This window comes from Larus michahellis, chromosome 2 (assembly GCF_964199755.1).
Source record: "Larus michahellis chromosome 2, bLarMic1.1, whole genome shotgun sequence".
Taxonomy (NCBI): Eukaryota; Metazoa; Chordata; class Aves; order Charadriiformes; family Laridae; genus Larus; species Larus michahellis.
Window position 1 is genome coordinate 125,557,009 of NC_133897.1, and position 22,449 is coordinate 125,579,457.

Genomic DNA, 22,449 nt, shown 5'->3' on the forward strand with positions numbered 1-22,449 from the left:
TTTGCTATTTTTAATTTACATTCAAGTCATTCGGTTTCCAGTTTTTAGGACAAAAAACAGATCAGGAATACACAGTGTGGTTTCGAAAACTGCTTTGAAGTAAAATTGACTCATGCAGTTACTGCTATTGGTTTTGTTGCTTGAACTGTCTGAAGTTTCCTAAGTAGGTTTATTGAAAATTATTTCTTAAAACTCAACCCTTCCTAGAAGACATATAAAGACAAACCAGAGGAAATAAATATTAAGAGGGGAAAATAAAACTAAAGAATCTGATTATACTTCATAAGATAGAAAAATATGGAAACCATCTTAATGGTGTCGTTTCCAAGAAAGGAGAGATCATCATGACGAGATCATGACGAGAAAAACTCCCTTTGCTACATCAGGATTTATGGCTAGTATTAAGGGGGGAAAAATGGAGGTTTTAAAAATTTGGAGAAAAAAGTACGGCATATTCTGGAAAATAAACCAAAGCTGCTGTCTGCATTATATGCGGTAGAACAATAGCATGCTGCGGGACATTTAGTGAAAGACAACAGCGTAGCATGATGCTTGTACATCGTGTTGATACTGCTCCCTTGTCTGAAAACTCATGGCCCAGCAGCAGCTCGGTCCAGGAAGGGACAGTGCCATTCATTGCAAAATAAATTACACTGGTAAAATTCAGTTTGATGTGACTGTTAAATTCTGACTCTGCTACATAAAAGGGAAACATATACATACATTTTAACTTGAGTGCTCAACTTCTTCCTCACTTCCTTCACATGAAAAAACGTATTACCCCATTGTCCCATGAATCAATGTTGTCAGTACGTTTTTTTCATTGCTGGAAAAAGGACATCAAAGTCCCTGTCTAAATTTAAAACTTCCTTGCCTTCACTGCAGGCCTCTCAATATAGAGAAAATCTTAACCTCTACATACATTTACCCACAACAAGTAAAAAATTCCAGAAAGATGTTTTTAATTTGAGTTTAGGAACCGTGTTCAGAGGTTTTCCTGCTTTGCAGCGGTTAAACATAAGAGCTGAGCTAAGCTTGAAGAACTTATGTGGCTTTTGCAAACTACAAAGACAGCTTGCTTCTGCACATTACACAGAGAGGAAGCAAAACCATTTATGTGGTGAGGGGAAGAAAATAGGCAGGAAGCAGCAGACAAACCCAAACAAGAGAAGCAGGGGCACTAGAAAGCCACATAGGTTTCAGGGACCCCTTTTTCCTGCATGCATGATCTAACCTGATCCTTCCTCAGAGAGCTGGCGCAGCCTGCCCTGTCCCTGCCACCTGCGGGTGGTGCGTCAGGGTCCCCGGAGGTGAGGAGCAGCTCCCGGCAAAGCTGGGGTGCCCAGCAGCAGGGTTGTGTCTGTCCCCTGATGTTGTCCACCAGAAGCTGCTGAGGGACTGCAGGCCTCACCTGCACAGGTACATCACCTTCTCTTCTGGGCCAGAGGATGAACGTGCCACATCTCCCCTTGGGGAAGTCTGGGCAACGCCAGTCGAGTGGGGCAGGCCTATTTGGAGCTTTGCATTGTTATGATTAAGAACGGTCTTTGACACTGAGAACTTAGAAATGAGAATTTCAGAATCAAGGAAGACTTTCTGCATGCAAGTGGAGCACGCGTTTGTTTCTCTGCATGTCCTCTGCCATCGGACTATCTCAAAGTACTTGCTAAATACCTCACTGTGTTCAGGAGTGAAATGGGATGGCCAAGTGAGTCACCTCAAATGTCTGTCACACATCAGAAAGGGGTGTGTGTGGGGGGGTGTGCATGTGGCAGAATTAAGAGCAAGCTCAGGAAAAGTGCTTTGTTCCAGTGCCATTTTATAGGTGCTTGATTATATGGTCCAGAGGCAAGAAGGGGAAATACCCCAGATGGCGGGGACGGTTCCTTCATAGGCAGAACCAACAACTGGCAGAATTGTGGTAAAATACCTGGGAGAATCCCTAAAAATGGAGGTGAATATCTATATAGATCCATACACACATTCCGTTTACTTTTTTTTTATTTATTTATTTTAAAGTGCATGCCATATGGACATTTGAGTGCTTCCTGCTAACGGTATATATGTGCTGCCTGTGATCATTACCCTGGAACAGGAAAATTGGAACTTAGAAAGGATTTTGTTAATAAGCCTTTTCTAAATGACACTTTTACAGTCCACCTCTCAAAGGAGTACAGTGCCAACTTTGTTGTGAGGCAGATGGTAGTGAAAAAGGTGGATGTGACTCTGATCATTTAGCAGGGAAATTAATTTATGTGATACTAACCAGCCTCCAAATTGGGTTTATTGGCTCATTACAGTTTCTCCAAAATGCCAAAGCTTTATGTTTTAAAGAAGCTGAAGGTTATTTTCAGGATATTTTTAAAAAAGAGCTAGAGAGAGAGAGGAGAAAATTGTCTGAATGACTGAGGCTCTGTATTAAAGGTAAGATCACAACTTTTATGCAACTTTGTATGAAGGACGTTGCAGATTAGTCAAGGACTGTTGAGGAAATTGTCCTGTCTGGTCATAAAATGTGGTCTTATTCATCCTTGGGTGCTCTAATATGAATGTTCTTAGTTTATTAGCATTGTACATGGATACACCTTTCACCGAACAAAGTAAACTAAATACACCATAGCCTAGCATTACAGCATATAGGTGTTTCAAAATTTATTTTTATAAACAGTGTTTTTTTAACCCCTTGTAGCAGAATAACTCTGTGTCTATTTAGTTTACTAAAGAGAGGAAATTCAGGATGAAAGTTGGACAGCAAAATGAAGATCGTTCTTTACATTTCAGTGTTTTATGTCAGATGGGTAATCTTTATATGGCATTTAAAAAGTTCATTCCTGGCTGTGGAAAGCATTACAAAGAACACAGAAGGCAATTAATAGGCATCATTTATAGCTTTAATTTTACTAATTTCTGTTTGTGAGTAATAAATTAACGCCTATCATATTTATCATGCCACATTGATGTGTTAACTTTTTTTCCCAAGTACTATATTATACCTCACCAACACAAGACTGCATGTTTTATCATTACTTGTTGCAGTCTATGGTACACTGTTGTCCTAAGGATTATTAGAAGCCTTTTGTACCAGCCTGTCTGAGGAAACAGTTAATAATGTTCCTAGATCTGGTGCTTTGAACTTCATTGCTTCACTTCTTTCAAAGTAGTTATTTGCGCTTGTAAATGATCTAAGATGAAGCAGATTTTATGTGATGCATTATGATTTGCAGTCTAATGAGATTTGTAAAGATTCCTTGAAATTACTGAAGTTTTATTAGGCTGCTTTAGTCAACTGTTCTGTTTAAAAAATTTTTGACATTTCATGTAATATGCACACTAAAACTACACGACTAACAAAACACTAGTCTGTAATTTGGTTTTAGAACTTTTTCCTTAGTTTGTGTTTACATTAGTATAAATAATTTTAGTGGTATAAAATTAATTTCCCATAGAATTTTTCAAGAATGAGTGGTATTTTAGGCTTTCCATTTTTATCACATCCATTTTTTCTAACTTCATGGCCTGGAGACTTTAAAGATGTTAGCAGTTTGGATCCAGGCACACCTGCACAGAAGCACCAGTCGTGATGTGGGTAATAATCCCAGATTAGGCTAACTCCTTCATATCCGTTGGATGGGCTTTTTATAGATCCTACGCTGCAACCTGAAATTTGCAGGATGCACATGATTGCTCTATCCACTTGAAACAGGGGCGCTCTCATGGTTGCCTTGTATTCGTTTGGTGAGCTGGTATTTATCAGTATAAAAAGAATTTTATAAAATTCCCCAAAAGGATAAGGTGCTGAGTGCCAGAAACCAGTTGTTTGTGGCTTTTGAAGATTTGGGGAAGGGCTACTTATATTATCAGATGACTTCAGGTTTTTTAAAATGATGAGAAAAAAATTCTGATGTTTTTTGGAAGTGGGAATTTTTGACAGACACTCAGGTGTGTCTTCTGTTACATTTCAGTCCTGTGCTAATACTCATTTTCTCCAGAACAGATTGCCTGTAATTAGTTGAAATAAATACCTGCTATGGAGTTTAGGAAGTCCTCCAGAAGGACTTGGCTAGAATGAAGGATTCCCAAATCAAGACCTAAAACAGTTCTCCCTGATTCTGGAGGTATTTATGTTTGATAGCTGCAACCCCATTTGACTTGGAAGTTTTCAAGGCAACTAGAGCTCTGCTTCTAGTCCCCAGAAATGTTTGTAATTGTGCAATGCAGTGTGTCTTCTGCCCAGATTGTTGTAAAGATCCAAAAATTAAGTTTGACTCCACTTCATCCTGATTCTTCCCACCTGATTGGGTTTTTCGGAAAGTCGTGCATGCGGGATATCCCCACAAAACCATCTGTGATCACTTTAGGTAGTGAATGGGAGGAAGGGGTAAAAACTGTGCCAAAACTTAGAGGTCAGAGTATCTCTGTAGGTGACAGCCACATACCTTCTCTACAGGGAACCATCCCCTCCCCTGGTGTTACAACAATAAAAGCTTTTTCCTCCAGTCCTGGTACAGGTGACACGTGTAGATCAAAGTCGTTGAGGTGGTTAAGATATACCAGGCTAATAAGAACAAGAATTTCCTCCCTGTTGGTTAGGCTTTCATTTCAGTTAGAGCCTAATTCTTCCCTAATTTATGCTGGAGTCTCTCTACCTGTTACAGTTGCCCGACTTCTTCCAAAAATCAATATGGTTGTAAACTTTTAGAGGGCAATTAGAGAAAAAAGAATTACATATGAAGCCTGGTGAAATGAAACGGAGCAAGGGAAGTGAAGGGCTGCTTATCAAATGTTTTCCAGTAGCGCTACTGGATTGTGAAGTAGCTCCCCATGAAAAGCTGTAGTGGTCCAGTAATCTGTATAAAATACAGTTGTGGTGAACTAGGGCTGCATGAGCACATCTTGCAGCGTTAGGTAACCCTGGCAATGAGATGGGTGTGAATTATAAGGACTTGAAAAAAACTAGTGCCCCAAGACAAACCGCAAGTGGGAAGTGGAAAAATGCTTGGTTTATGGCTCCCCACAAAGCATTAATCCAAAATCTTTATGAATATGAACTACTCATTAATCTTCTCTCTTATGGTAGGCAGCTACCAAATTAGAGGCTGATTTTATGGTAACATAAAATTTATATTAAAAAAAAATTACTAGGGAAAAAAAATTGTTTCCGTAACCTAGGTTCATGGTCGCCAAATGTTTTCCTTTTGCAGTCCTACTTCTGGTTGCTGGTTCTGGTTTCTATCAAACCAGTATAGGTGTCTGGCACATGCTGCTATCTATAGCACAGGCTTCTGGGCAATACTTCTATTTTATTAAAGATTATCTAATTTTTCATCGACCCATCCTAGCAGTACTTCGAAGGAGAATGGGGAGGGAAGAGAACCCTTGTTTTTTCAAGATAGAGATGTTTTGGGCCAACTCCAGACTAGAGCTGTCCAAAAATGCTATTAACACAAAACTTGTCACAGAATTAATGAGAAAGCACAATTTTCCTCCACACCAGCTCATGGCATAGCAACTTCATTGGTCTTTCCCCAGGTCAGAATATTTTCATCTTGCCTATGTCAAAAAACACGCAGGATGGGGCTTGGAAATGTCACTTATTACTCTAAAATAAAAAACTACTGAAAAACATAAACCAGTTAATTTTCAGTGCAGATCAGACTTCTTCTCCTTGCCTGTGAGGTAATTAAGGGCTGACATTGAATGCTAAGACCTGAGTCTCTCCAGATTTTGAGGTGGAACCTTGAGGAATCGGGTAACCAGCACCCAAACCACAGCACATAACGGCTTACACTTAAGAGTGGAAAAAAATGCGAAGGAAAGGGCCTGTTACATGAAATGCTGCAGGCTTTCTGCTCCCCCTAAATCTGTGGCAGTTGCAAGTGCTCACTGCCTACAAAATCTAGGCTGACCTATGGTATCATATTCTGAGATCCTATGGGAACATATAGTATAATTGATTTGGTACTGACTGTGAACCATGTGGACCAAAAAGTCTACACACCCCTTCCAAATATCATTCCTTTCCTACTGAAATGCGAATCCTCATTTGCAATACTATATTCTCATTTGATTAAAAAAAAAAATCAAATAATTTAAAATGGCTTTGAAAAACCCCATACACCACATTTTAGTAGATTATTTGTTAGTTAAAAGGACTGTGGCATTTCATAACACCCAGACCACGCTTTTCAGAGTCACCTAGTAGTCATTGCACTCCCAGGTTTTAAGTCACTATGTGAGGTGTGTCAAAGACAGACCTTCAGAAAATAGCAACCTTTTATCTAAGAAGTCAAAGCTGTTTAAAATGAGTTAGTTTAGTTACCCCAGAACATTTGAAGAGAGGTTCCTGAAACATTCATACAATAAGCAGCACAGTGACAAGGTGTACTCACCATTTCACATGGCATCATTGAGGCACATGGTTCAGCAAGGTTTGCTCAGTGACTGATAGACCCGTGGTAGTACTACCAGTCTACCAGTACTGGTAGACCCATGCTGATAACACACAGAATTATTGTTTCTTCTTGTGCTTTACAGCATTGTAGATCTGGGAGCGTGAACGTCCAAGGAAGATGTGCAGAACAAGGTGGGTCCCTTGCTAATGCTGTAGGGAGCCCTGTGCAGACACATCAGAGCAGCTCTCTCTAGAGCTGGCCTGTGGCTGCCATTGCTGGTGATGTGCTCGAACTAGTAGGATGAGATGCATCAAATTACCTAATTCCCACTGAATCAAGCCCAGTTCCTGAAGAGCCTTGGGTTTGCCTTAGCATTATAGTCCATGATGATACATGTTCTTGGAGGATTATTTGCTTCAGGGCTGTGTGTGATTTGAACTTTTTCCTCGTGCAGGTGCCGTACTTCAACAGCACCTGTCAGTCTACCCCTGAAGATAAAGTGACGGCTGCTATGTGATCCACCTGCAAATGCGGCTCTGCAGGATCCCATTGGTGTCCCAAAGTGCTGGCAGTGAGCCAGCACTTAAGAGCCCAGTTGGCACCATACCACCTTTATTCCCAGAAATTCGTGAGCATCTGTACTCTTCCTGGTATTCTGCTGTTCTGCTATAATAATACTGTTCTAGTAGTCTGTGATACTTTGTGCTTTTTGCAATATCCATATTGACTCTTCCCCCATCCCATTATTGCCTGTGTCCTAGTCCAAAATCACAGCGCTGGCAATAGTAGCTCTGAAGCTAATTTTTGTTTCCTCAACCCCAAGAAACAATATTAACCATGTTTATCGTTGTCAGGGACATATACTATCAGAGTCCTTAAACCTGACTATTTATTTACCTTGGTGTATAAGGTTGACTGTTTGCTGACATTAGGAAAGACATGGGAGTCTATTCGTTAGTGAGGTTTTTTTCGTATGTATCCTGGCTTTGTTAAATGGGCTAAAGCCAACTAAATTCTTGACTGTCAATCACCCATTGTCTTGGTTCATTACCCAACCCATTTCTTAAGGCTCACCACAGCAGGAATTGTTTTCATTTTTGTTCTGCTAATGGAACCTGATTTGGAGAAACTCAATGGAAGTCATTTAAGGAGCCCTAGCTTCAAATGAAAAATATGAAGCAATTTACTTCCCAGTGTGGAAAAATGTGGGCTGGAGAAAGAAAAAGGCAGCGAAAGAAAGAAATGCAGATAGATATAGAATCACAACTCAGTCCAGAGTGTGGGAGCCCAAAACACTGCAGGAGTAATCCATGTAATGAACCAACAGTCCGAGAAACCCACAGGGAGTTTCCAAAACATTTTCCCTTTGGAGGAGATAAAAATAATTTCCATAAGAATTATAGTCAGGGGCTTATAACCAACACAAAGATAGCATACTATGCTTTTAGCCAACTGTTTCTTCACAGTGGCTGAGTAAAAGTTGGTAAAGCCCTGTTCCTGCTCTCAGATAATGGACTTTGTTCTGCAACTCACACAGCTGAGAGCGGCAATATCCTTGTTTCAAAGTCCTGTTGTCACCTACCTAAAAGGGGTTGCTATTTTTCTATCTAGATGTCTTGACACACGTGCATATCTCCGAGTGACGTAATTGTGATGGTGTTCTCTCCCTGTCCCCCAACCTGACTTTTACCTCCCGTAACCCTGCCCAAGCGATAACCACCAGCGGTGGTCATAATGGATGTGTCTGGTCGTGATGGCTGCACCTGGCTCAAACTGGATTCGGGGAAAAAGTGAATTTGTGGGAAATAAATTTCCCACAAACAATTCTGTGGGTTTTTTTGTATATTCATGATTTTTAAAAATATTTCTTATATTGTGGTTTAACCCCAGCCGGCAACTAAGCACCACGCAGCTGCTTACTTGCTCTCCCCAGGTGGGGCAGGGGAGAGAATCAGAAGAATAAAAGTGAGAAAAACTTGTGGGTTGAGATAAAGAAAGTTTAATAAGTAAAGCAAAAGCCACACATGCAAGCAAAGCAAAACAAGGAATTCATTCACTACTTCCCATCAGCAGGCAGGTATTCAGCCATCCCCAGGAAAGCAGGGCTCCATCATGTGTAATGGTTACTTGGGAAGACAAACACCATAACTCCGAAGGTCACCCCCTTCCTTCTTCTTCCCCTAGGTTTATGTACTGAGCATGACGTCACATGGTATGGAACACCCCTTTGGTCAGTTGGGTTCAGGCTGTGTCCCCTCACAACTTCTTATGCACCCTAGCCTGGTCGCTGTTGGAGTGCTGTAAGGAGCAGAAAACACCTTGAGTCTCTGTAAGCACTGCTCAGCAATAGCTAAAACATCTCTATATTATCAACACTGGTTTTATCACAAATCCAAAACATAGCCCCATACTTGCCACTATGATGAAAATTAACTCTACCCAGCACAGCTTGGCACATGGGTTGCAGCAGAAGCAGGACATTCGCTATTTGGAATTTACTTTCCCTAACTCTATAAGTAGTTTTTGGTTCTAGGTTCACGGGTACTCAGCACCGTAGTATCAAAACACCTTGCGTCAACAAATTTTTGCTTTCAAGGATTAATTCTCAGAAAAAAGTCAGGAAAACATCACAGGATTATAAAATTATGGTTAAACAGTTACATTATTACCAGTGAAAACAAAATACAGCATTCAGTGTAACTAGGTTGTGAAGAGTTTCACCTGCATTTCTTGTGAATTCTGTGAATTACTATGGCTCTTTTAAAAACCAATGGTAGCACTGGAAATAGCATGTAACATAGAGCTTAAAAACAAAACAAGCGGGTCCGTCAAAGCCAGTGTTAAAAGAAAAGCAGTGAGCACTGAAATATTTGAATCCTTCTCTTAAGGTGGTGGTTGGAAACCATGGAGAAAAGAGTTTTTAAAAAACCCAAACCAGACTCTCTGCACTGTTTTCTGATCATCCTATTAAAGGCCAAGCAGAAATTCTTCCATGCTCAGAAAAATTGGGAATTTTTCCGTGTGCAGCTCCACCATTGGACTGAGAAAGCTGACACTGAACTTCCTTCATGAGGGCCCTCTTGCACCTTCTCATACTGGGCAAGGTCCTTCAGTGTGTCTTTGGACCATGACACCACCACTAAACCCCCAACCATCAAGTTTCTGCATTCAGCAAGTTCCAGATGGATTCATGAGTCGAGGATATGAAATAATTAACCTTGAAGCCTGTTTCCATCCGCTTACTTTGAAGTCCCATATTCCCAACTGTCAGAAAGTACAGGTAGAAATAGTGCTGAAAACATGAGTAGATACTTTCTGTGCTTAGTGCAACCAAGGTCGTTCACTCTAGAGTACCTGCTGTAGCTATGGAAGGATGCATTGCCTAAGGGTTTGAACTAAAGGAGAAAGAGTTTGCAAAACTCAGTTATATTGGTATTAATAGAATACAGCCAGATGGTGCAGTCATCAATAATCTAAAAATATCCCTGGTGCATAGTCAAAAGCAAAGTAGCATGAAAATTAAAGTAAAAAAATTGCACTCACCAATAATGTCCTAAAAAACCTTTGACGGCAACTCACCCTATGTTTGCTGAAAGGTCAATGCGTAGATAGGGTGAAAGCCTTTTGCAAGGGTGTTTATTGAGAAATGCAGCTTTTTGATATGAGAAGTCATTGAAAGAGAATCTTATGGTTACCTGACTGACTTTAATGTTGTGCTCTTATGCAACTGAGTTAGAATAAATACTTCATACAGTGGCTTTAAATGACACCAATTTTTTATTAGAAAAATGCACGTCCTCCTGTATACTTGGCCCACTAATGAGTCAAAATTCCTCTGACAAGCCTGATTCATCATTCTCATGTGGGTTTTGATATTGTTTATACAGCCTTGTGCAGAACAGGCACGAATTTACCGTTCTGATCTGGTCCTATTTGTGCAACTGTTGACAACTGTCTAAGGTACAATGGTAGTCAAAATCATTTTCATCAAAACAAAAATCTATTTATTTATAAAAATACTGTAACTAATATGTATATATGATAGTTGTTCAACTAGTAGATACATATATACATATATACATATATTTGTAAGCAGTGATCCACCCTGCCATCTGTGTAGAAATAGTTCTAGTCCTCAGCTGCTACATTTTTGCATTACTATGAACCTCTCCAACTGAAACTGTAGTTGATAGCTGAACAAAAGAGGGTAAAATAGGCACCATAGCAAACATTTATTTCGATGTTTATTTAAATAAGATTTTTAATATTTGTATAGACGTTTATGAGCAAGTAGTCCACATGTAAGACTTAGCAATTACCTAATGCAAGCTTTAAATTTAGCAATATTAACTAGGAAAAAAACCCACCAACCTACATATATACACATTTTTAAAAACACTTACCTGGGCATAATCAGGAGTTTTTGTTTTCTCTGGGCCCAGGGGAGGAAATGCCACCAAAAATAAATCAATTTTCGCTTTGTTAATCCCCAAAGATAAAAGCTGATACAGCACATTTTTATTTTGTGTGCATAAGCTCTTTCTCACTAACTCAGTCTTTTTATAGTACATATCAAAAGGCAAGTAGGATGGGGTTTGTTGGTTGTTTTTTTTCCCCCCACAGGTATTTCCTGACAATGAATTTGGGAGCCTTTGTTCTACACAAAGTCAAATATCTACTGTATGCCTTCAGAGATCTACATGCACAGGCTCTGTAAAAGAAAGAGTACACAGAATTTCTCAGGGCATGTCAACTTTTATGAGACCGAGCATCTCTTCAGTAACAAGAGAAGCAAATGGAACAAGACATGGCAGGAGTATATACTTGTCAAGTGGAGGAAATAGCACAAGTGCCTGCCACAAAGCCACCTCAGCCCCACGACTGCCTGTATGGCTGGAAGAGACAACAGCTTAAACCAATAGTGCTTAAAGCGGTGATGCACAGGAAAGACTCAATAAATCTTTGGAGCAGCACAAGGTCTAAGAAAAATTTTCTTTGCTTTTGTTTGGTCTTGGCTCACTTTGCCCCCCTGCTCCGTACTACCAACCTTCTCACAGATTCTGCTTCTCAGAGACAGCTCTGGATCGGGATGCTGAGAGGACATGAGCTACAGGAGAGAACAGAGCACACTGCTTTGGCAGCGATGGCTTTCCTAAAGTGTCAAAACCGATCTTTTTAAGGGGATAGACACCGTGAAAGTGGAATGTGAGGTGGAGGTTGGGATATAGAGTTTGGAACGTGCTGGAGATGACATGCTGGAGATGACATCCTACATGTAGGATATTTACATACACGACCATAAGGGGGATCCAAATTGTTAAAAAATCCCAGTTTTAAGATGTTTGATAGCTTCTGACAAGAAAAGTATTTGAAGGAAATGAGTAGATATGCAAGGGATGCTTTGGCTCAAGGGAGCAGGCAACTAAACAATACTAAGATAAGGTGTTCTGCTCAGCCTCGTTTCCTACCATAGGCCCATCTCATGGAAATGCAGCACCATCAGAAGCATATATAAAAATAAGAGTTGTACTGGTTTTTTAGTGGTGTAACCAACACCTGAATCTAGCCCAAATTTATCCGTTTCTGTCAATGATCTTCAACAGCTACTTCTGGGAATGATACTTCTTTCCTCAAAAATATTCGCTCTTTGAACCATTTCAGAGTAGGAAGGAGCACCCCTAACGGACATCATTGAAGACAAAAGACTATCACCACCCAAAATAGAGGTAAAACATATAAATTTTATAAACCTTTAGTATCATTTTTTTCATACAGAAATTAGACTTGGGGTGTTGGGAGTGTTCTTATGGTAAAATACAGCAGTTCTAAAACACCTGAGACTTCTTTTTGACATCACCCAAGAAAACCATTCAAAGGGCCAAGATATCATCATTAAGAGAATCCTTTAATCAAATGGCCAGACCACCCATCAGAGATACTTAAAAAATATGTTGGGTTTGTAAGTTAATAAAAATTAGAAAGCACACGTTTTGGTTTTTTATAAAGCCAATGCAAACCTATTAATTTTAAAGTGATTCATTGGAAAAGCACAAACACCAATATGGGTTTGGGCCTGTTTTATGCTTCTTTTTTATTTAGATAGATGGTGATACCCTTATTTCTATGAATAATTTTTATTCATGCACACTTCAGGAATTTCACAAAGTTAACAGTGGTACTTGGGAAGGAAGCCACTTTCCATCAATCCCCCTTTTAAGGGTAAATTTTTCAAAGGCACGTACGTGACTTAGGATCCTACATAATTTTCAAAAGTGATTTAAGCCCCCCAAGCCTGGTTTCCTCACAGCCAGGAAGATTTAGGATTTGAAGGGATTTATTCAGATGGTTTTCAGCGTTGTTTGGCAGAGGAGCACAACACAACTCCTCGGCCGCTCGCAGCTTGGAATTTCAGCACCAACTTGAGTGCCTGTTCACAGCTTGGGATCCCTATACGGGAATTGTTAAGCTTGTAAGAAAGGGATTTTCAGCTTTTTAAGGCAAACAGCTGAGCAGGGAGCTGCCTAAATTAGCCAATAGTGCAAGGCTGAAGAATGGGGCTTATGTGTCTAAGCAACTGATGTGATGCCAGTTTAGAGGTGGCTCCCCTCGCTCAGGATCCTTGGCTGCGAGCTCTCTGCCGGACGCGGGCACTGCAGCCAAGTCAACTACTTAAGCAGCCTGTGCCCTAGTTGTCAAAACCTCTGCCTGTCTTGAAGGCCGTGTCTGCTGAGTTTATTCTATTATTCTCGTTATCCCTCAGCTGTCACGTAGGCTGGAGTTGGGTTTTCCTTCCACTAGAGGTGGCCTGTATTTATTTTTCTGCCATGGTCCTGGGAGACAGCACGCCTCAGGCGTGCTGAGGATCCTGCTGGATGGGTAAGCCACTAATGAAAGGTATCCAGGCTAAAACCCTGGTGTCAGGGCTTGCAGGACCTCCGTTTGTGGCAGGGCTCAGGAGCAGCTCATTACTGTGATGCTGAGGGTGTGATTAGGCTGATTTGAAGGCGCTGGGTAGCAGCAGGTGGGAAGGTATTATTACTGATTTACACTGATGGCTTCGCTGTGATGTGGTTTTAAAACTCTCAGTGAAGCCTCTTCAGGCGCATAACTTGGTCTTATGATCTAGCTTGAAGGAAACTAATTGGTTTTGAGAATGGGATTTATTATCATAACCTGTTAATGCTGGGATCCCTAAAGGTGATCAGTATCACATCAGCATAAATAACTAAATATTTAGGTATCTAAGAATTTCTGTGAATCTGAATCTTACATGCATTAAAAATCATGGGTGCCTATCGGCATCTTCTAATACCTAAATTCCCTTACAACCTTAGCCCATAACTCCCTGAAACTTTGTTTTGTTTAATTGGAAGGAAGTTTTTGTGAGTATCTATCTGAACTGCAGTTCACAGATTGAACACTGAATAATTATAAATATATTCAAAAAACTCTAAAAAGGACTTATTCTGAGTTAACTATTAACTATTGAGACAGCTGCATTTTCTATTTTAAGCTTCATTATAATGAAACATGGCTTTATTATATCACAGTTTGCTTTGAAGTCCTGCCACCTATTGGTTTATCAGGGCAATGATCAGATCGGATGGATTTCTCCCTGTGAAACCACAAAGGAAAATGTATCTTACAACATCAAACCCTAAGAAGTAAGAAACCTAATAAGTGATCAGAAGTAATTTAGCCCGTTTGTCATTGCCAGATAATTTTCTAGTGCTATATTAGCACCCCATCTGGACAACACAATTGCTAAACTTTAGTTTCTGTCCTTTTGAATTTGGGAAAAAAAACCCCAAACAATCCTCTTCAAAGATCGAAACACTGAAGCCCAGGAATCTTATTTAAAGGATTCACAGACTTCCCTAGAAAATTGTACATATGTTTATTGATGCAAAATAGATTTAAATATACAGATATGCATGCACTACATTTACTTGTTTCAAGCCAAGTTGCACATAAATAACTCATTTCATAGCTGCAAACAGATCAATCATTCTGCCTTTATTTGCAAATGCATTCTTCTACGCCACCGACACGCTGCACTGTGAGAATATTTTAGAATTCTCTTTTAGCTTATGTTATCCTGGTGCCACCTTACTTCCAAGGTCCTTACTACAGACTCAAAAACTGTTTATAATGATGCAAAGAGCATTTGGGGAATGACAGCAGAGCACAGACAGAAGCTGAGAGGTACGTGAGCAGTGCAGGACAAAATAAGGAGTAAGGAGTAAGCAACAACTATATGGAAACAGAAATAAAAGCTGTTTATTTCTAGACCTTCTGGTACTTAGATTTTTGAAATGTTGTTAGGAAAGTGAGATTTTTTCAATACACAGCTGAACCTGTTTTAACCTTAACTTTTCCTAAGGCTTTGTTCAGGTGATGCTTTACTCTTGCATAGTTACCTTTGTTGCATCTGATACCCGATTTCTGCCTGGTGTCCTCCAGGGCAGAATAAAACAAATAATCACCTGAGGAGAAGAGTTTTGCATTTAATGAGGGACAGCCAGCCAGGCAGCCAGCCCTCTGCTTTCCCTGCTAGTACGAAGGCAGTGTGGGCATGGAGGATTGTGCAGAGGTAGCAATGATCAACTTGTCACAGCTGCAGCATAGGCTGTATAAAATAAGGCGTCATTGTCAACATAGCTTGCCCTGACAACTCAAGCAAGTTGTGTTGTGATTATTCATGCAAAAGGGTCTGGATGGAGAAGACAAAATATTTTAAGAAAAGGGCTTGAAAAACATATCACCAACAAGAAACTTCCAATCTGTTAACGGTTCTTTAAATATTGGGGACATGAAACTGCTTAATTCACAAGCCTTGCTGTCTTCTGTTCATTATTTTGTGTACCCAAAAGAATTCACTAAAGTGCACTCCACACGATGACAGTGTGACAAGGGCCAATTTGTGAATAACTTGTCAACAGCTTGAATGAAACTCTAGAAATCCATAACAGGTGCTCGATAGCTATAATCGAGTGACAGATGGATTAGATACATGAAACCACAACAAACTGACTGAATGGGAGAGGGAGAGAGAATGAGGGTGAGAGTGGGGGAGGTTCATTAACTATAGAAGAGAGCAAAAATACATGAATTATTAAAGAAGCGGCATGAGCCAATTTGTGCGGATGCTTCCTGCTCATCTTCAGCAGGCCTGGGAAGAGGAGCTGCAATGCCAGCTACTACACGCAGCAGCAGTGGTCTCATATCTTGACTCCAGGCAGGGATGTACCAGAGCTTGGCACTGGCCTTGATTGCAGAAATCACTGTTATATTTTAGTACACGCATACGAGCTGATTCAGCAACGCACTTCAGCGCACGCCTTGCTGTAAGCGTGTGAATAGCGCCATTAAGGTCAGCAGAGCAACTGTGTTCAACTCACACTAATACGTTTAAGCATCTTGCTGATTTTTTTGTCCTCTGTTGTGGGATTTAAAATACACAGGGATGAATCCCAGCTAGTACAAATTGTTACAAGCCCCTCAGAGCCCTGGGGTCTGCTGCTGTAAGAGTCTCAGGTGCCGCTCAGGGACACGTCTGTGTGCATGGGCAGTGATGGACCAAAGTTTCTTTGTAGGCTATAAAGCAAGGGGGTTGCCATCCGGGCGCAACCTGGGCACTGAAGATCTGTCCCCACCCCAGAAAACCCATCCTGCCTCTCCCAGGAGCCAGAGGCTGCCAGCACCCACCCCACAGGCTTTTCTCCGAGGGGGATCTGCAACGCCATCTATACTGGATGTCCTGTGCTTTAAGCACCCAGCATCACAAGTCGGTGCCTGCTGCCCACACACCTTTGTGACAGGTATGTCAGAAAATTATATTTAGGCTCAGCAACGACCAATTCTCCTTAGTTCGTGCCCAGCCTGTATCTTCCACCTGACCCTGACTGCAGGCAGGAACGGGGCTCCCATTACCACTCTTCAGCTCACTCCCTCTCCAATGGGTTTTCCTTTAAATTAAATTGTTTCCTTTAAATTAAACCTTCCATTTCCTTATTTTCCTCCTGTGCACATCGCGTAATGCCACAATCCCAGATTTGCAATCATTCTATCCAAACAATGCTTTTCCACAGCTACCTATTAAGGGAACAAGCAAAACCTTGACAGCTGGTTTGCTTTTATAGAGTGACCTATTGTGGTTTTTTTCCTCACAAATCTTGCTGTGCATACTATCTTCCCTCAGAGAAAATTTGTGAAATTTTGGAACACATTTAGATAATGAATAAAATACAGTTACTGAATATTTCAGGTAAAAAAACAAGACTTGCTGTTGGTAAAAAACAACTAGTAACTTGTTTTCTATTCTCTTCACCACAAATGTCATGTAAACACATGAACCAAACTGCTGCTTAGAAAAGGAATTTGCTGTGTAGTCATTACTGTACCAGAAACCTCTGTGATAATAAAATACAGGCATTTTACAAAAAGATGCAGGATTTGAACTCCTGACATAGTTTAATCTTCTTGTACTTTGGCATAATTCTTATGGTTTATGATATATTAACTCCTGCCATAGTCTAGGCTGCTCTGTTTACCTCACGTAAGACTGTGCTCTCTGGCTGCGCAGACAGTGATCCCCAAAATGTCACACTGGCACGACCATACTCAGATGTTGACCTTGAAACAACAAATTCAAAGTGTCAGAATTAACCCAAGGAAGGCACTGTTTCATACTTGAATGCCTTTCAGCTCCTAGCAATGAAGAAGAAAGTTGAGCTCATAGATACAGAATGTAGGAAAAAGGCAGTCCTGTACAAGCATACAAGCTTATGCATTAATTAAATCCCATTTTATCTCATTTAAGCTCTATTTCATAGGCTTTCTGTGGTGCATAGCTGCTTGTCTTGGGTGAGAGAAAGATGTCATTGTAAGCTTTCTTTTTTTCTTTTTTTTTTTTCTTTTTTTTTCTGGCCACAATAACGTCCATATAAAAATGTGACCAAGAGTCTGAAAGAGCACAAGAGATGGAAAGATCATGAGCTCTGGTAAGGATGTTCAGCTGTCATCACTAACCTGGTGGTAAGTAACGATAATACAATGGCTAATGCCACTGCCTAAGACAGAGCAGGCAGGTACATGTAGTAAGCAATAAAAGCACGTTAAAGCAAATTGCAAATCCATAGAGAATCAATCATATTGCAGTCTCTTGAAGAGTTTGAGTGCCTGGAGTATTTCTTAACCATTACTTCTATTGAAGCAAAACTGAGATTGGAAAAATTGACCTTAGAAAGTTTCCTGCTCCTAATCTCATTCAGATCTAACTAAATGTTCCTCTATTTTGGCTGAGAAACCTATTTTATGTATATTAGCCTTGGATCTAGCAGGGTTGCCCTGTTCCAAAGTTAAAAAAAAACGCAAACTGATTGCATGCTCTTATGACTATGCCTTCTTTGTAATGCACACTGTAATTATCACTGCGTAGAGAATTTTGCCTGTCTACTCCACAGCTGCTTGTGGGTGAAACAGCAACTCTACGTGAGCGAGTACACAGATGTTCAGCTATTGAATCACTTCTTTGCAATCCAATAATAATTGGACAATAATTTGAATGTCAGTGATCTTCAAGCATCTGATCTAGCGTTGGCTTTCTTATTTTGAGAAATCAAATCAAACTTTGGCCTTGTGGATTTTAAAGAACTGAAGGAAAACAGCGAACCTCCATGACAATTATATAGGCTGTGAGAGACTGGCCGTTGCACCTTGGAGCTTCAAGGAGACACTTATTTTGAATCTCTCTACTTTGCCTAACCTTTTTGAGGAATGTCAGTAATACAGATTAGGTAATGGACCGCTTTCACTGGAATGAGCATTTGTTGAACAAGCATTGGACAATGTTGGTTTGTTGGGTTTTTTTTGTAACTGGTAAACCAGGTACAAAAGCTCCGTCTGAACTGCCCAAGACTTTGTGAATGGTTGTATCACTGATTTACACTTAGGATCTCATTGAGAGCATCCTAGAGACCACTGAAGATCTTGCTGAAGTCTACTGTTAACAGCAAGATGAAAGGAACATCATTAGTCCCGCAGTTTCACAGATGGGAGGGGAGACAAAAGCAGCACCAGCTTCTTCACAGTTGCAGATTCATGCACTTGTGTAAACAAATGGCGGACAAATGCCTGCACAAATCTTTCACTTCTCCATAAATAGAAGTGAGAGTTTGCACATGCACCATTTGCACATAGTAAACTGTTTGAAGTGTAAATGGTGTTTAAACCATGCAGATTTGTTTTTCAGACTCATCCCATTAAGACACTTCCCCGGGATCTGTAGGTTATAAGTGTCAGAGCCAGGAACAGCTGCAAGGAGAGTACCTTTTCCCTGGCATCGTGAGAGCAGCTGTTGAAAGAGAAGGTATTCTCTTGATTGGATGCTATGAACAGAAACTAGAGACAATCTGAAATGCTTCACATTCTGACTTTTGCAAAATCCACTCACACAGGTGATTAACTTCGTAGTAGCCCATATGAACAACTGAAGGACTTTAGAAAGCCATTACTTTAGCTTAAATAACTTTTTTACTTTAGTTGATCTGGCCTGAGGACATCGATTTCTCCACAGTTTGATTTGGGTTAGTGCTTTCAGCTTGAGCCGGAAAGGAAAAGGAATATAAAAGTAACACAGAAAATTTCCCTGATAATTCACCGTCTTCCTGGCCAACTCGTGTATACAATTTCTATGTCAGAATAAAGGAAGCATGAGAGCACAGTTTTCACCCAAAAACATTTCTTACAGAGGTTGTGTCTTCTGGGCAGAAAAAAAAAAAAGCATTATAAAAGTTTCCATTAAAACACTCATTCTTTATTATTAGCATGTGCCATTGATGTAGGGATTCACCCTAAGTAAGGACTGGGTCTAGGTTCTGAATTTCCAAAAGCTGTTTTTAAAAGACCATGAAGCCAACCTTAATAAGCATGGCCAGACCTCCTCATAGTTAAACCTGAAGTTGAAAGTTGCCCTTAAGCATGTGTAAGTTGTAATTCCTAGGTCAGTTTGAGATCTGGAATAGCAATACTTTGCTGGATCCTACATTTCAGTGTTAGAGCTGTTCCTGTATTACTGGGGTGCACGCACAGAAGCGCATGAGGGTGTATTAGGAGAGGCGATGCACAAATGTCATGCTAATCTTCAGCTCTTCCGTATCTTTGTGGGATACCTTAACTTTCTGACTGGCTTTGATATTATATCTCACTCCAAAGTGGACAAAAAATCTAAAGGATGAAAGACCTGAATCACTTTTCAAAGATAAGTATTCATTCCATAGAGGAAAGAGAGATGGTATTAAAATTTTGGAGGCTGAATGCTTGTTCCCCCAGGCCAACGCTGTACGTTCGGCAGCAGGCTGTCACACCCTAATTGCTAGTACCCCTTTGTGAATCAACATCTCCGAGAAGCCAATTCTGCGTGATGCTTCTTTAATATACATCTTCTCATTTGCCCCACGTATATTTCAGTTTGCCATCTGATAATTGGAATTGTGTGGGTAGCAGCCGGTACCATCTGGCTTGTTAATAAGTAGAGGATAAAAATGTCTAATGCCTTGCTCTACATAAATACAAGAATTACCCTACAAATAAACAGCTCCCTAAAACCTCTACTGACGAGAACAAAAGAAAATAGTGTGGTCTTAGCTCATTAAAAAACACTGAAGAGAGAATGAGCGAGCAGTGGGAAAGCCTCCTCACTTCCCATCTGAAGTTTTAGTGTAACTAAAACATATGGGAAAAATAATGCAAAATTAAACGTGATAATGCACTTTTCACACCAAAACATATTGGGCCACTATACAAATGATGCAATTAAAACTGCTGCCTTCAGGAGCCAAAACCTAAGCTGAATAAGTACGGTACAATTAAAGTTTTTTGATTTAAAACCAGTGAAAGATTTATCATAATGAACCTCGGAATTGAGATAATATGACTTGGGGGCATCAAAGCTAAGCTATAGAAAGCCACATGTCCTACAACGTGGAGTTAGAATTGGAAGACTGACATCAGCAGATTTTAGGGCACAGAAAGGCTTACAAGTTCATTTGCATGTGAATGGCCAAGACCATGCAAAATCTTGCATGTAAACAGTGCGGTATTGTAATCAATACTTTAATTAACAGGAAGGCAGTGCAAAGCTGTCTGCATTGGGGAAATAAACTCTGATCCCGTAGGCTGGATGCGAAAGCCGCGCTGTTGTATTTGGAACCTGCTGGAACTTGTACAGCGCCTTATCTGAAAGGCCTCATACACATCGCGACAATGTCCTCTAATCTGGTAATAAAAAGGGCATCATGAACGGTGGCAGCCAGGCCCAGCCAGCGATGGCTGCAGTCACGCTATGCTCCCAAGATGGTGAAAGGAGATTTAAGCCTCTTGCAGGGAAAAAAAGTAAAAAAAAAAAAAAAAAGGGATTGTCTCCAGCCTGGCCTGGGTGGGAGGGGGGGAAAAGCAGGGAAGGGCGGCTGGGCAGCCGCTACCTGGCTGGGGACTGCAGTGCCCGGGGAGGTGGTACCAGGCGGAGGAAAAAAGGCACGCAGCAAGCACCTTGATTCCTCCCTGGCACCAGGCGCCCCCACGAAATCTCAGCGTGCGAAAGCAGACGTGCTGGCAGTGGCAGTTTTGCAGTGCTGGGGAGATGCCGCACAGCAAGGCTTTGCCTGCCCAGCGGGCGCTGTGAGATGTTCACTCTCCTTCCTCCAGAGATAAACCCGCCTCGGGGTGAGTCAGAGCTGGGAGGTAGTGTGTGTTTCCCCAAGAAGCAGGGTGAGTAACACTACTCACGATGATACCATGGTAAGCTGGAAAGAGTATTTAGTTTTGCAAAACGGGAAAAGACACAGATTTGGAAAACAGACCAGTTCTGCACCGGGTGGAGCCGAGGTAGCCTGGCACTCGATGGACTCCTGTGGACTTCTGCCCCGTGCCACTGACCCCACCACTGTCACTGTAACCACAGGAGCTATAGTCACCGCTTGCCTACCTGCTTTCTTGCTCAAATATTTATACTCATGCATAAGACTTGCACCGCTTTGCACGCTCTGACGCCACACCAGGCACAAGCGTGCGGTCCCCTGCCCAGCCCTGCACTAACTCCTGCTCCTGGTCTGGGCTGTGCATGGTGCTCATCAGGAGCCGGCCCTTGCCAAACAGAATCTGTGACAGCTGAGCCTCCCTCCTCTTCTCTTATGGTGAATCATAATTTTGCTCTCAGAGCAATCAGCTGATTTTTCACAAAATCTGTAGGAGCTCCGTTCTCTCAATAAAAACGCTTCTGCTTTTCTAGCCTTTGCTTCTCTTGTTTCGAAATTTAGCTTCTGCGTTTTGAAATTTAGCTTCAGACTGACCAGCAGCACTAACGGGAAGATAGCTTCAAGGGAAACAATGTGAGAAGCGTCAGAATAAAATAAGGACTATAATAATGCCTTAGGTGGGGCAGGGCTGTGGGGGGGTGGGAAGAGCTAAACCTACATGATGGGCGGAGCGTAAGAGCTGAGAGTGTTTGAAATAGGAAAAGTGGGGATTTCTAGTGATCCTGTGGCGTACAGTGCGGGGGCAGCGCTGACAGGCGGAGGAACTACACCAGAGGCAGCAGACCCGAGCGCCTGAGCTGGTACCACGCAGCGCCTCTGAAACACGGAGGGGGGACGAAGTGATTGCCTCAGAGCGATAATGACTGCCATCAAGGCATTTAATACAGAGTGCGGTACTGCAGATATCTCTCATCAAACACAGCAATTACTGTTGTGAAATTGATAGCGTACTGCCAGTCGTATAATGGTAACTCTTACACGCTCTTACACGTGTGCGCTGGCTCTTCCCCCCCCGCCACTGCATACGCGCTGCGCGTACCGAATGCTCCTCTGTAAGACTGGCGTTCCCCGTACGCTTCAGAGTCTTCTTGTTTCACAGATGTGAAAACAGAGCTAGAATCAAGTGTCTTGCCCGGACTTACCCCAAAGGCTGAGTAGGGCCTAGCGCTGGATTCGTTGAGGTGCCATTTTGTCTCCTGCTGGCCGGCAAACACCAGACGTCCCCTCACAGCCTTCGGCAC

General features: G+C 41.4%; 1 long non-coding RNA gene across 1 annotated transcript in view; it reads left to right on the forward strand.

Annotated features, from left to right (window-relative positions):
• The window catches only part of LOC141739540 (uncharacterized), a 42,359-nt gene extending 35,289 nt beyond the window's left edge, over positions 1-7,070 (forward strand). The window contains exons 8-9 of the long non-coding RNA XR_012585734.1: positions 6,535-6,583; positions 6,847-7,070. This is a non-coding gene — a long non-coding RNA (uncharacterized LOC141739540). The remainder of the gene's footprint in view (positions 1-6,534; positions 6,584-6,846) is intronic.
• The last annotated feature ends 15,379 nt before the right edge of the window (positions 7,071-22,449 follow it).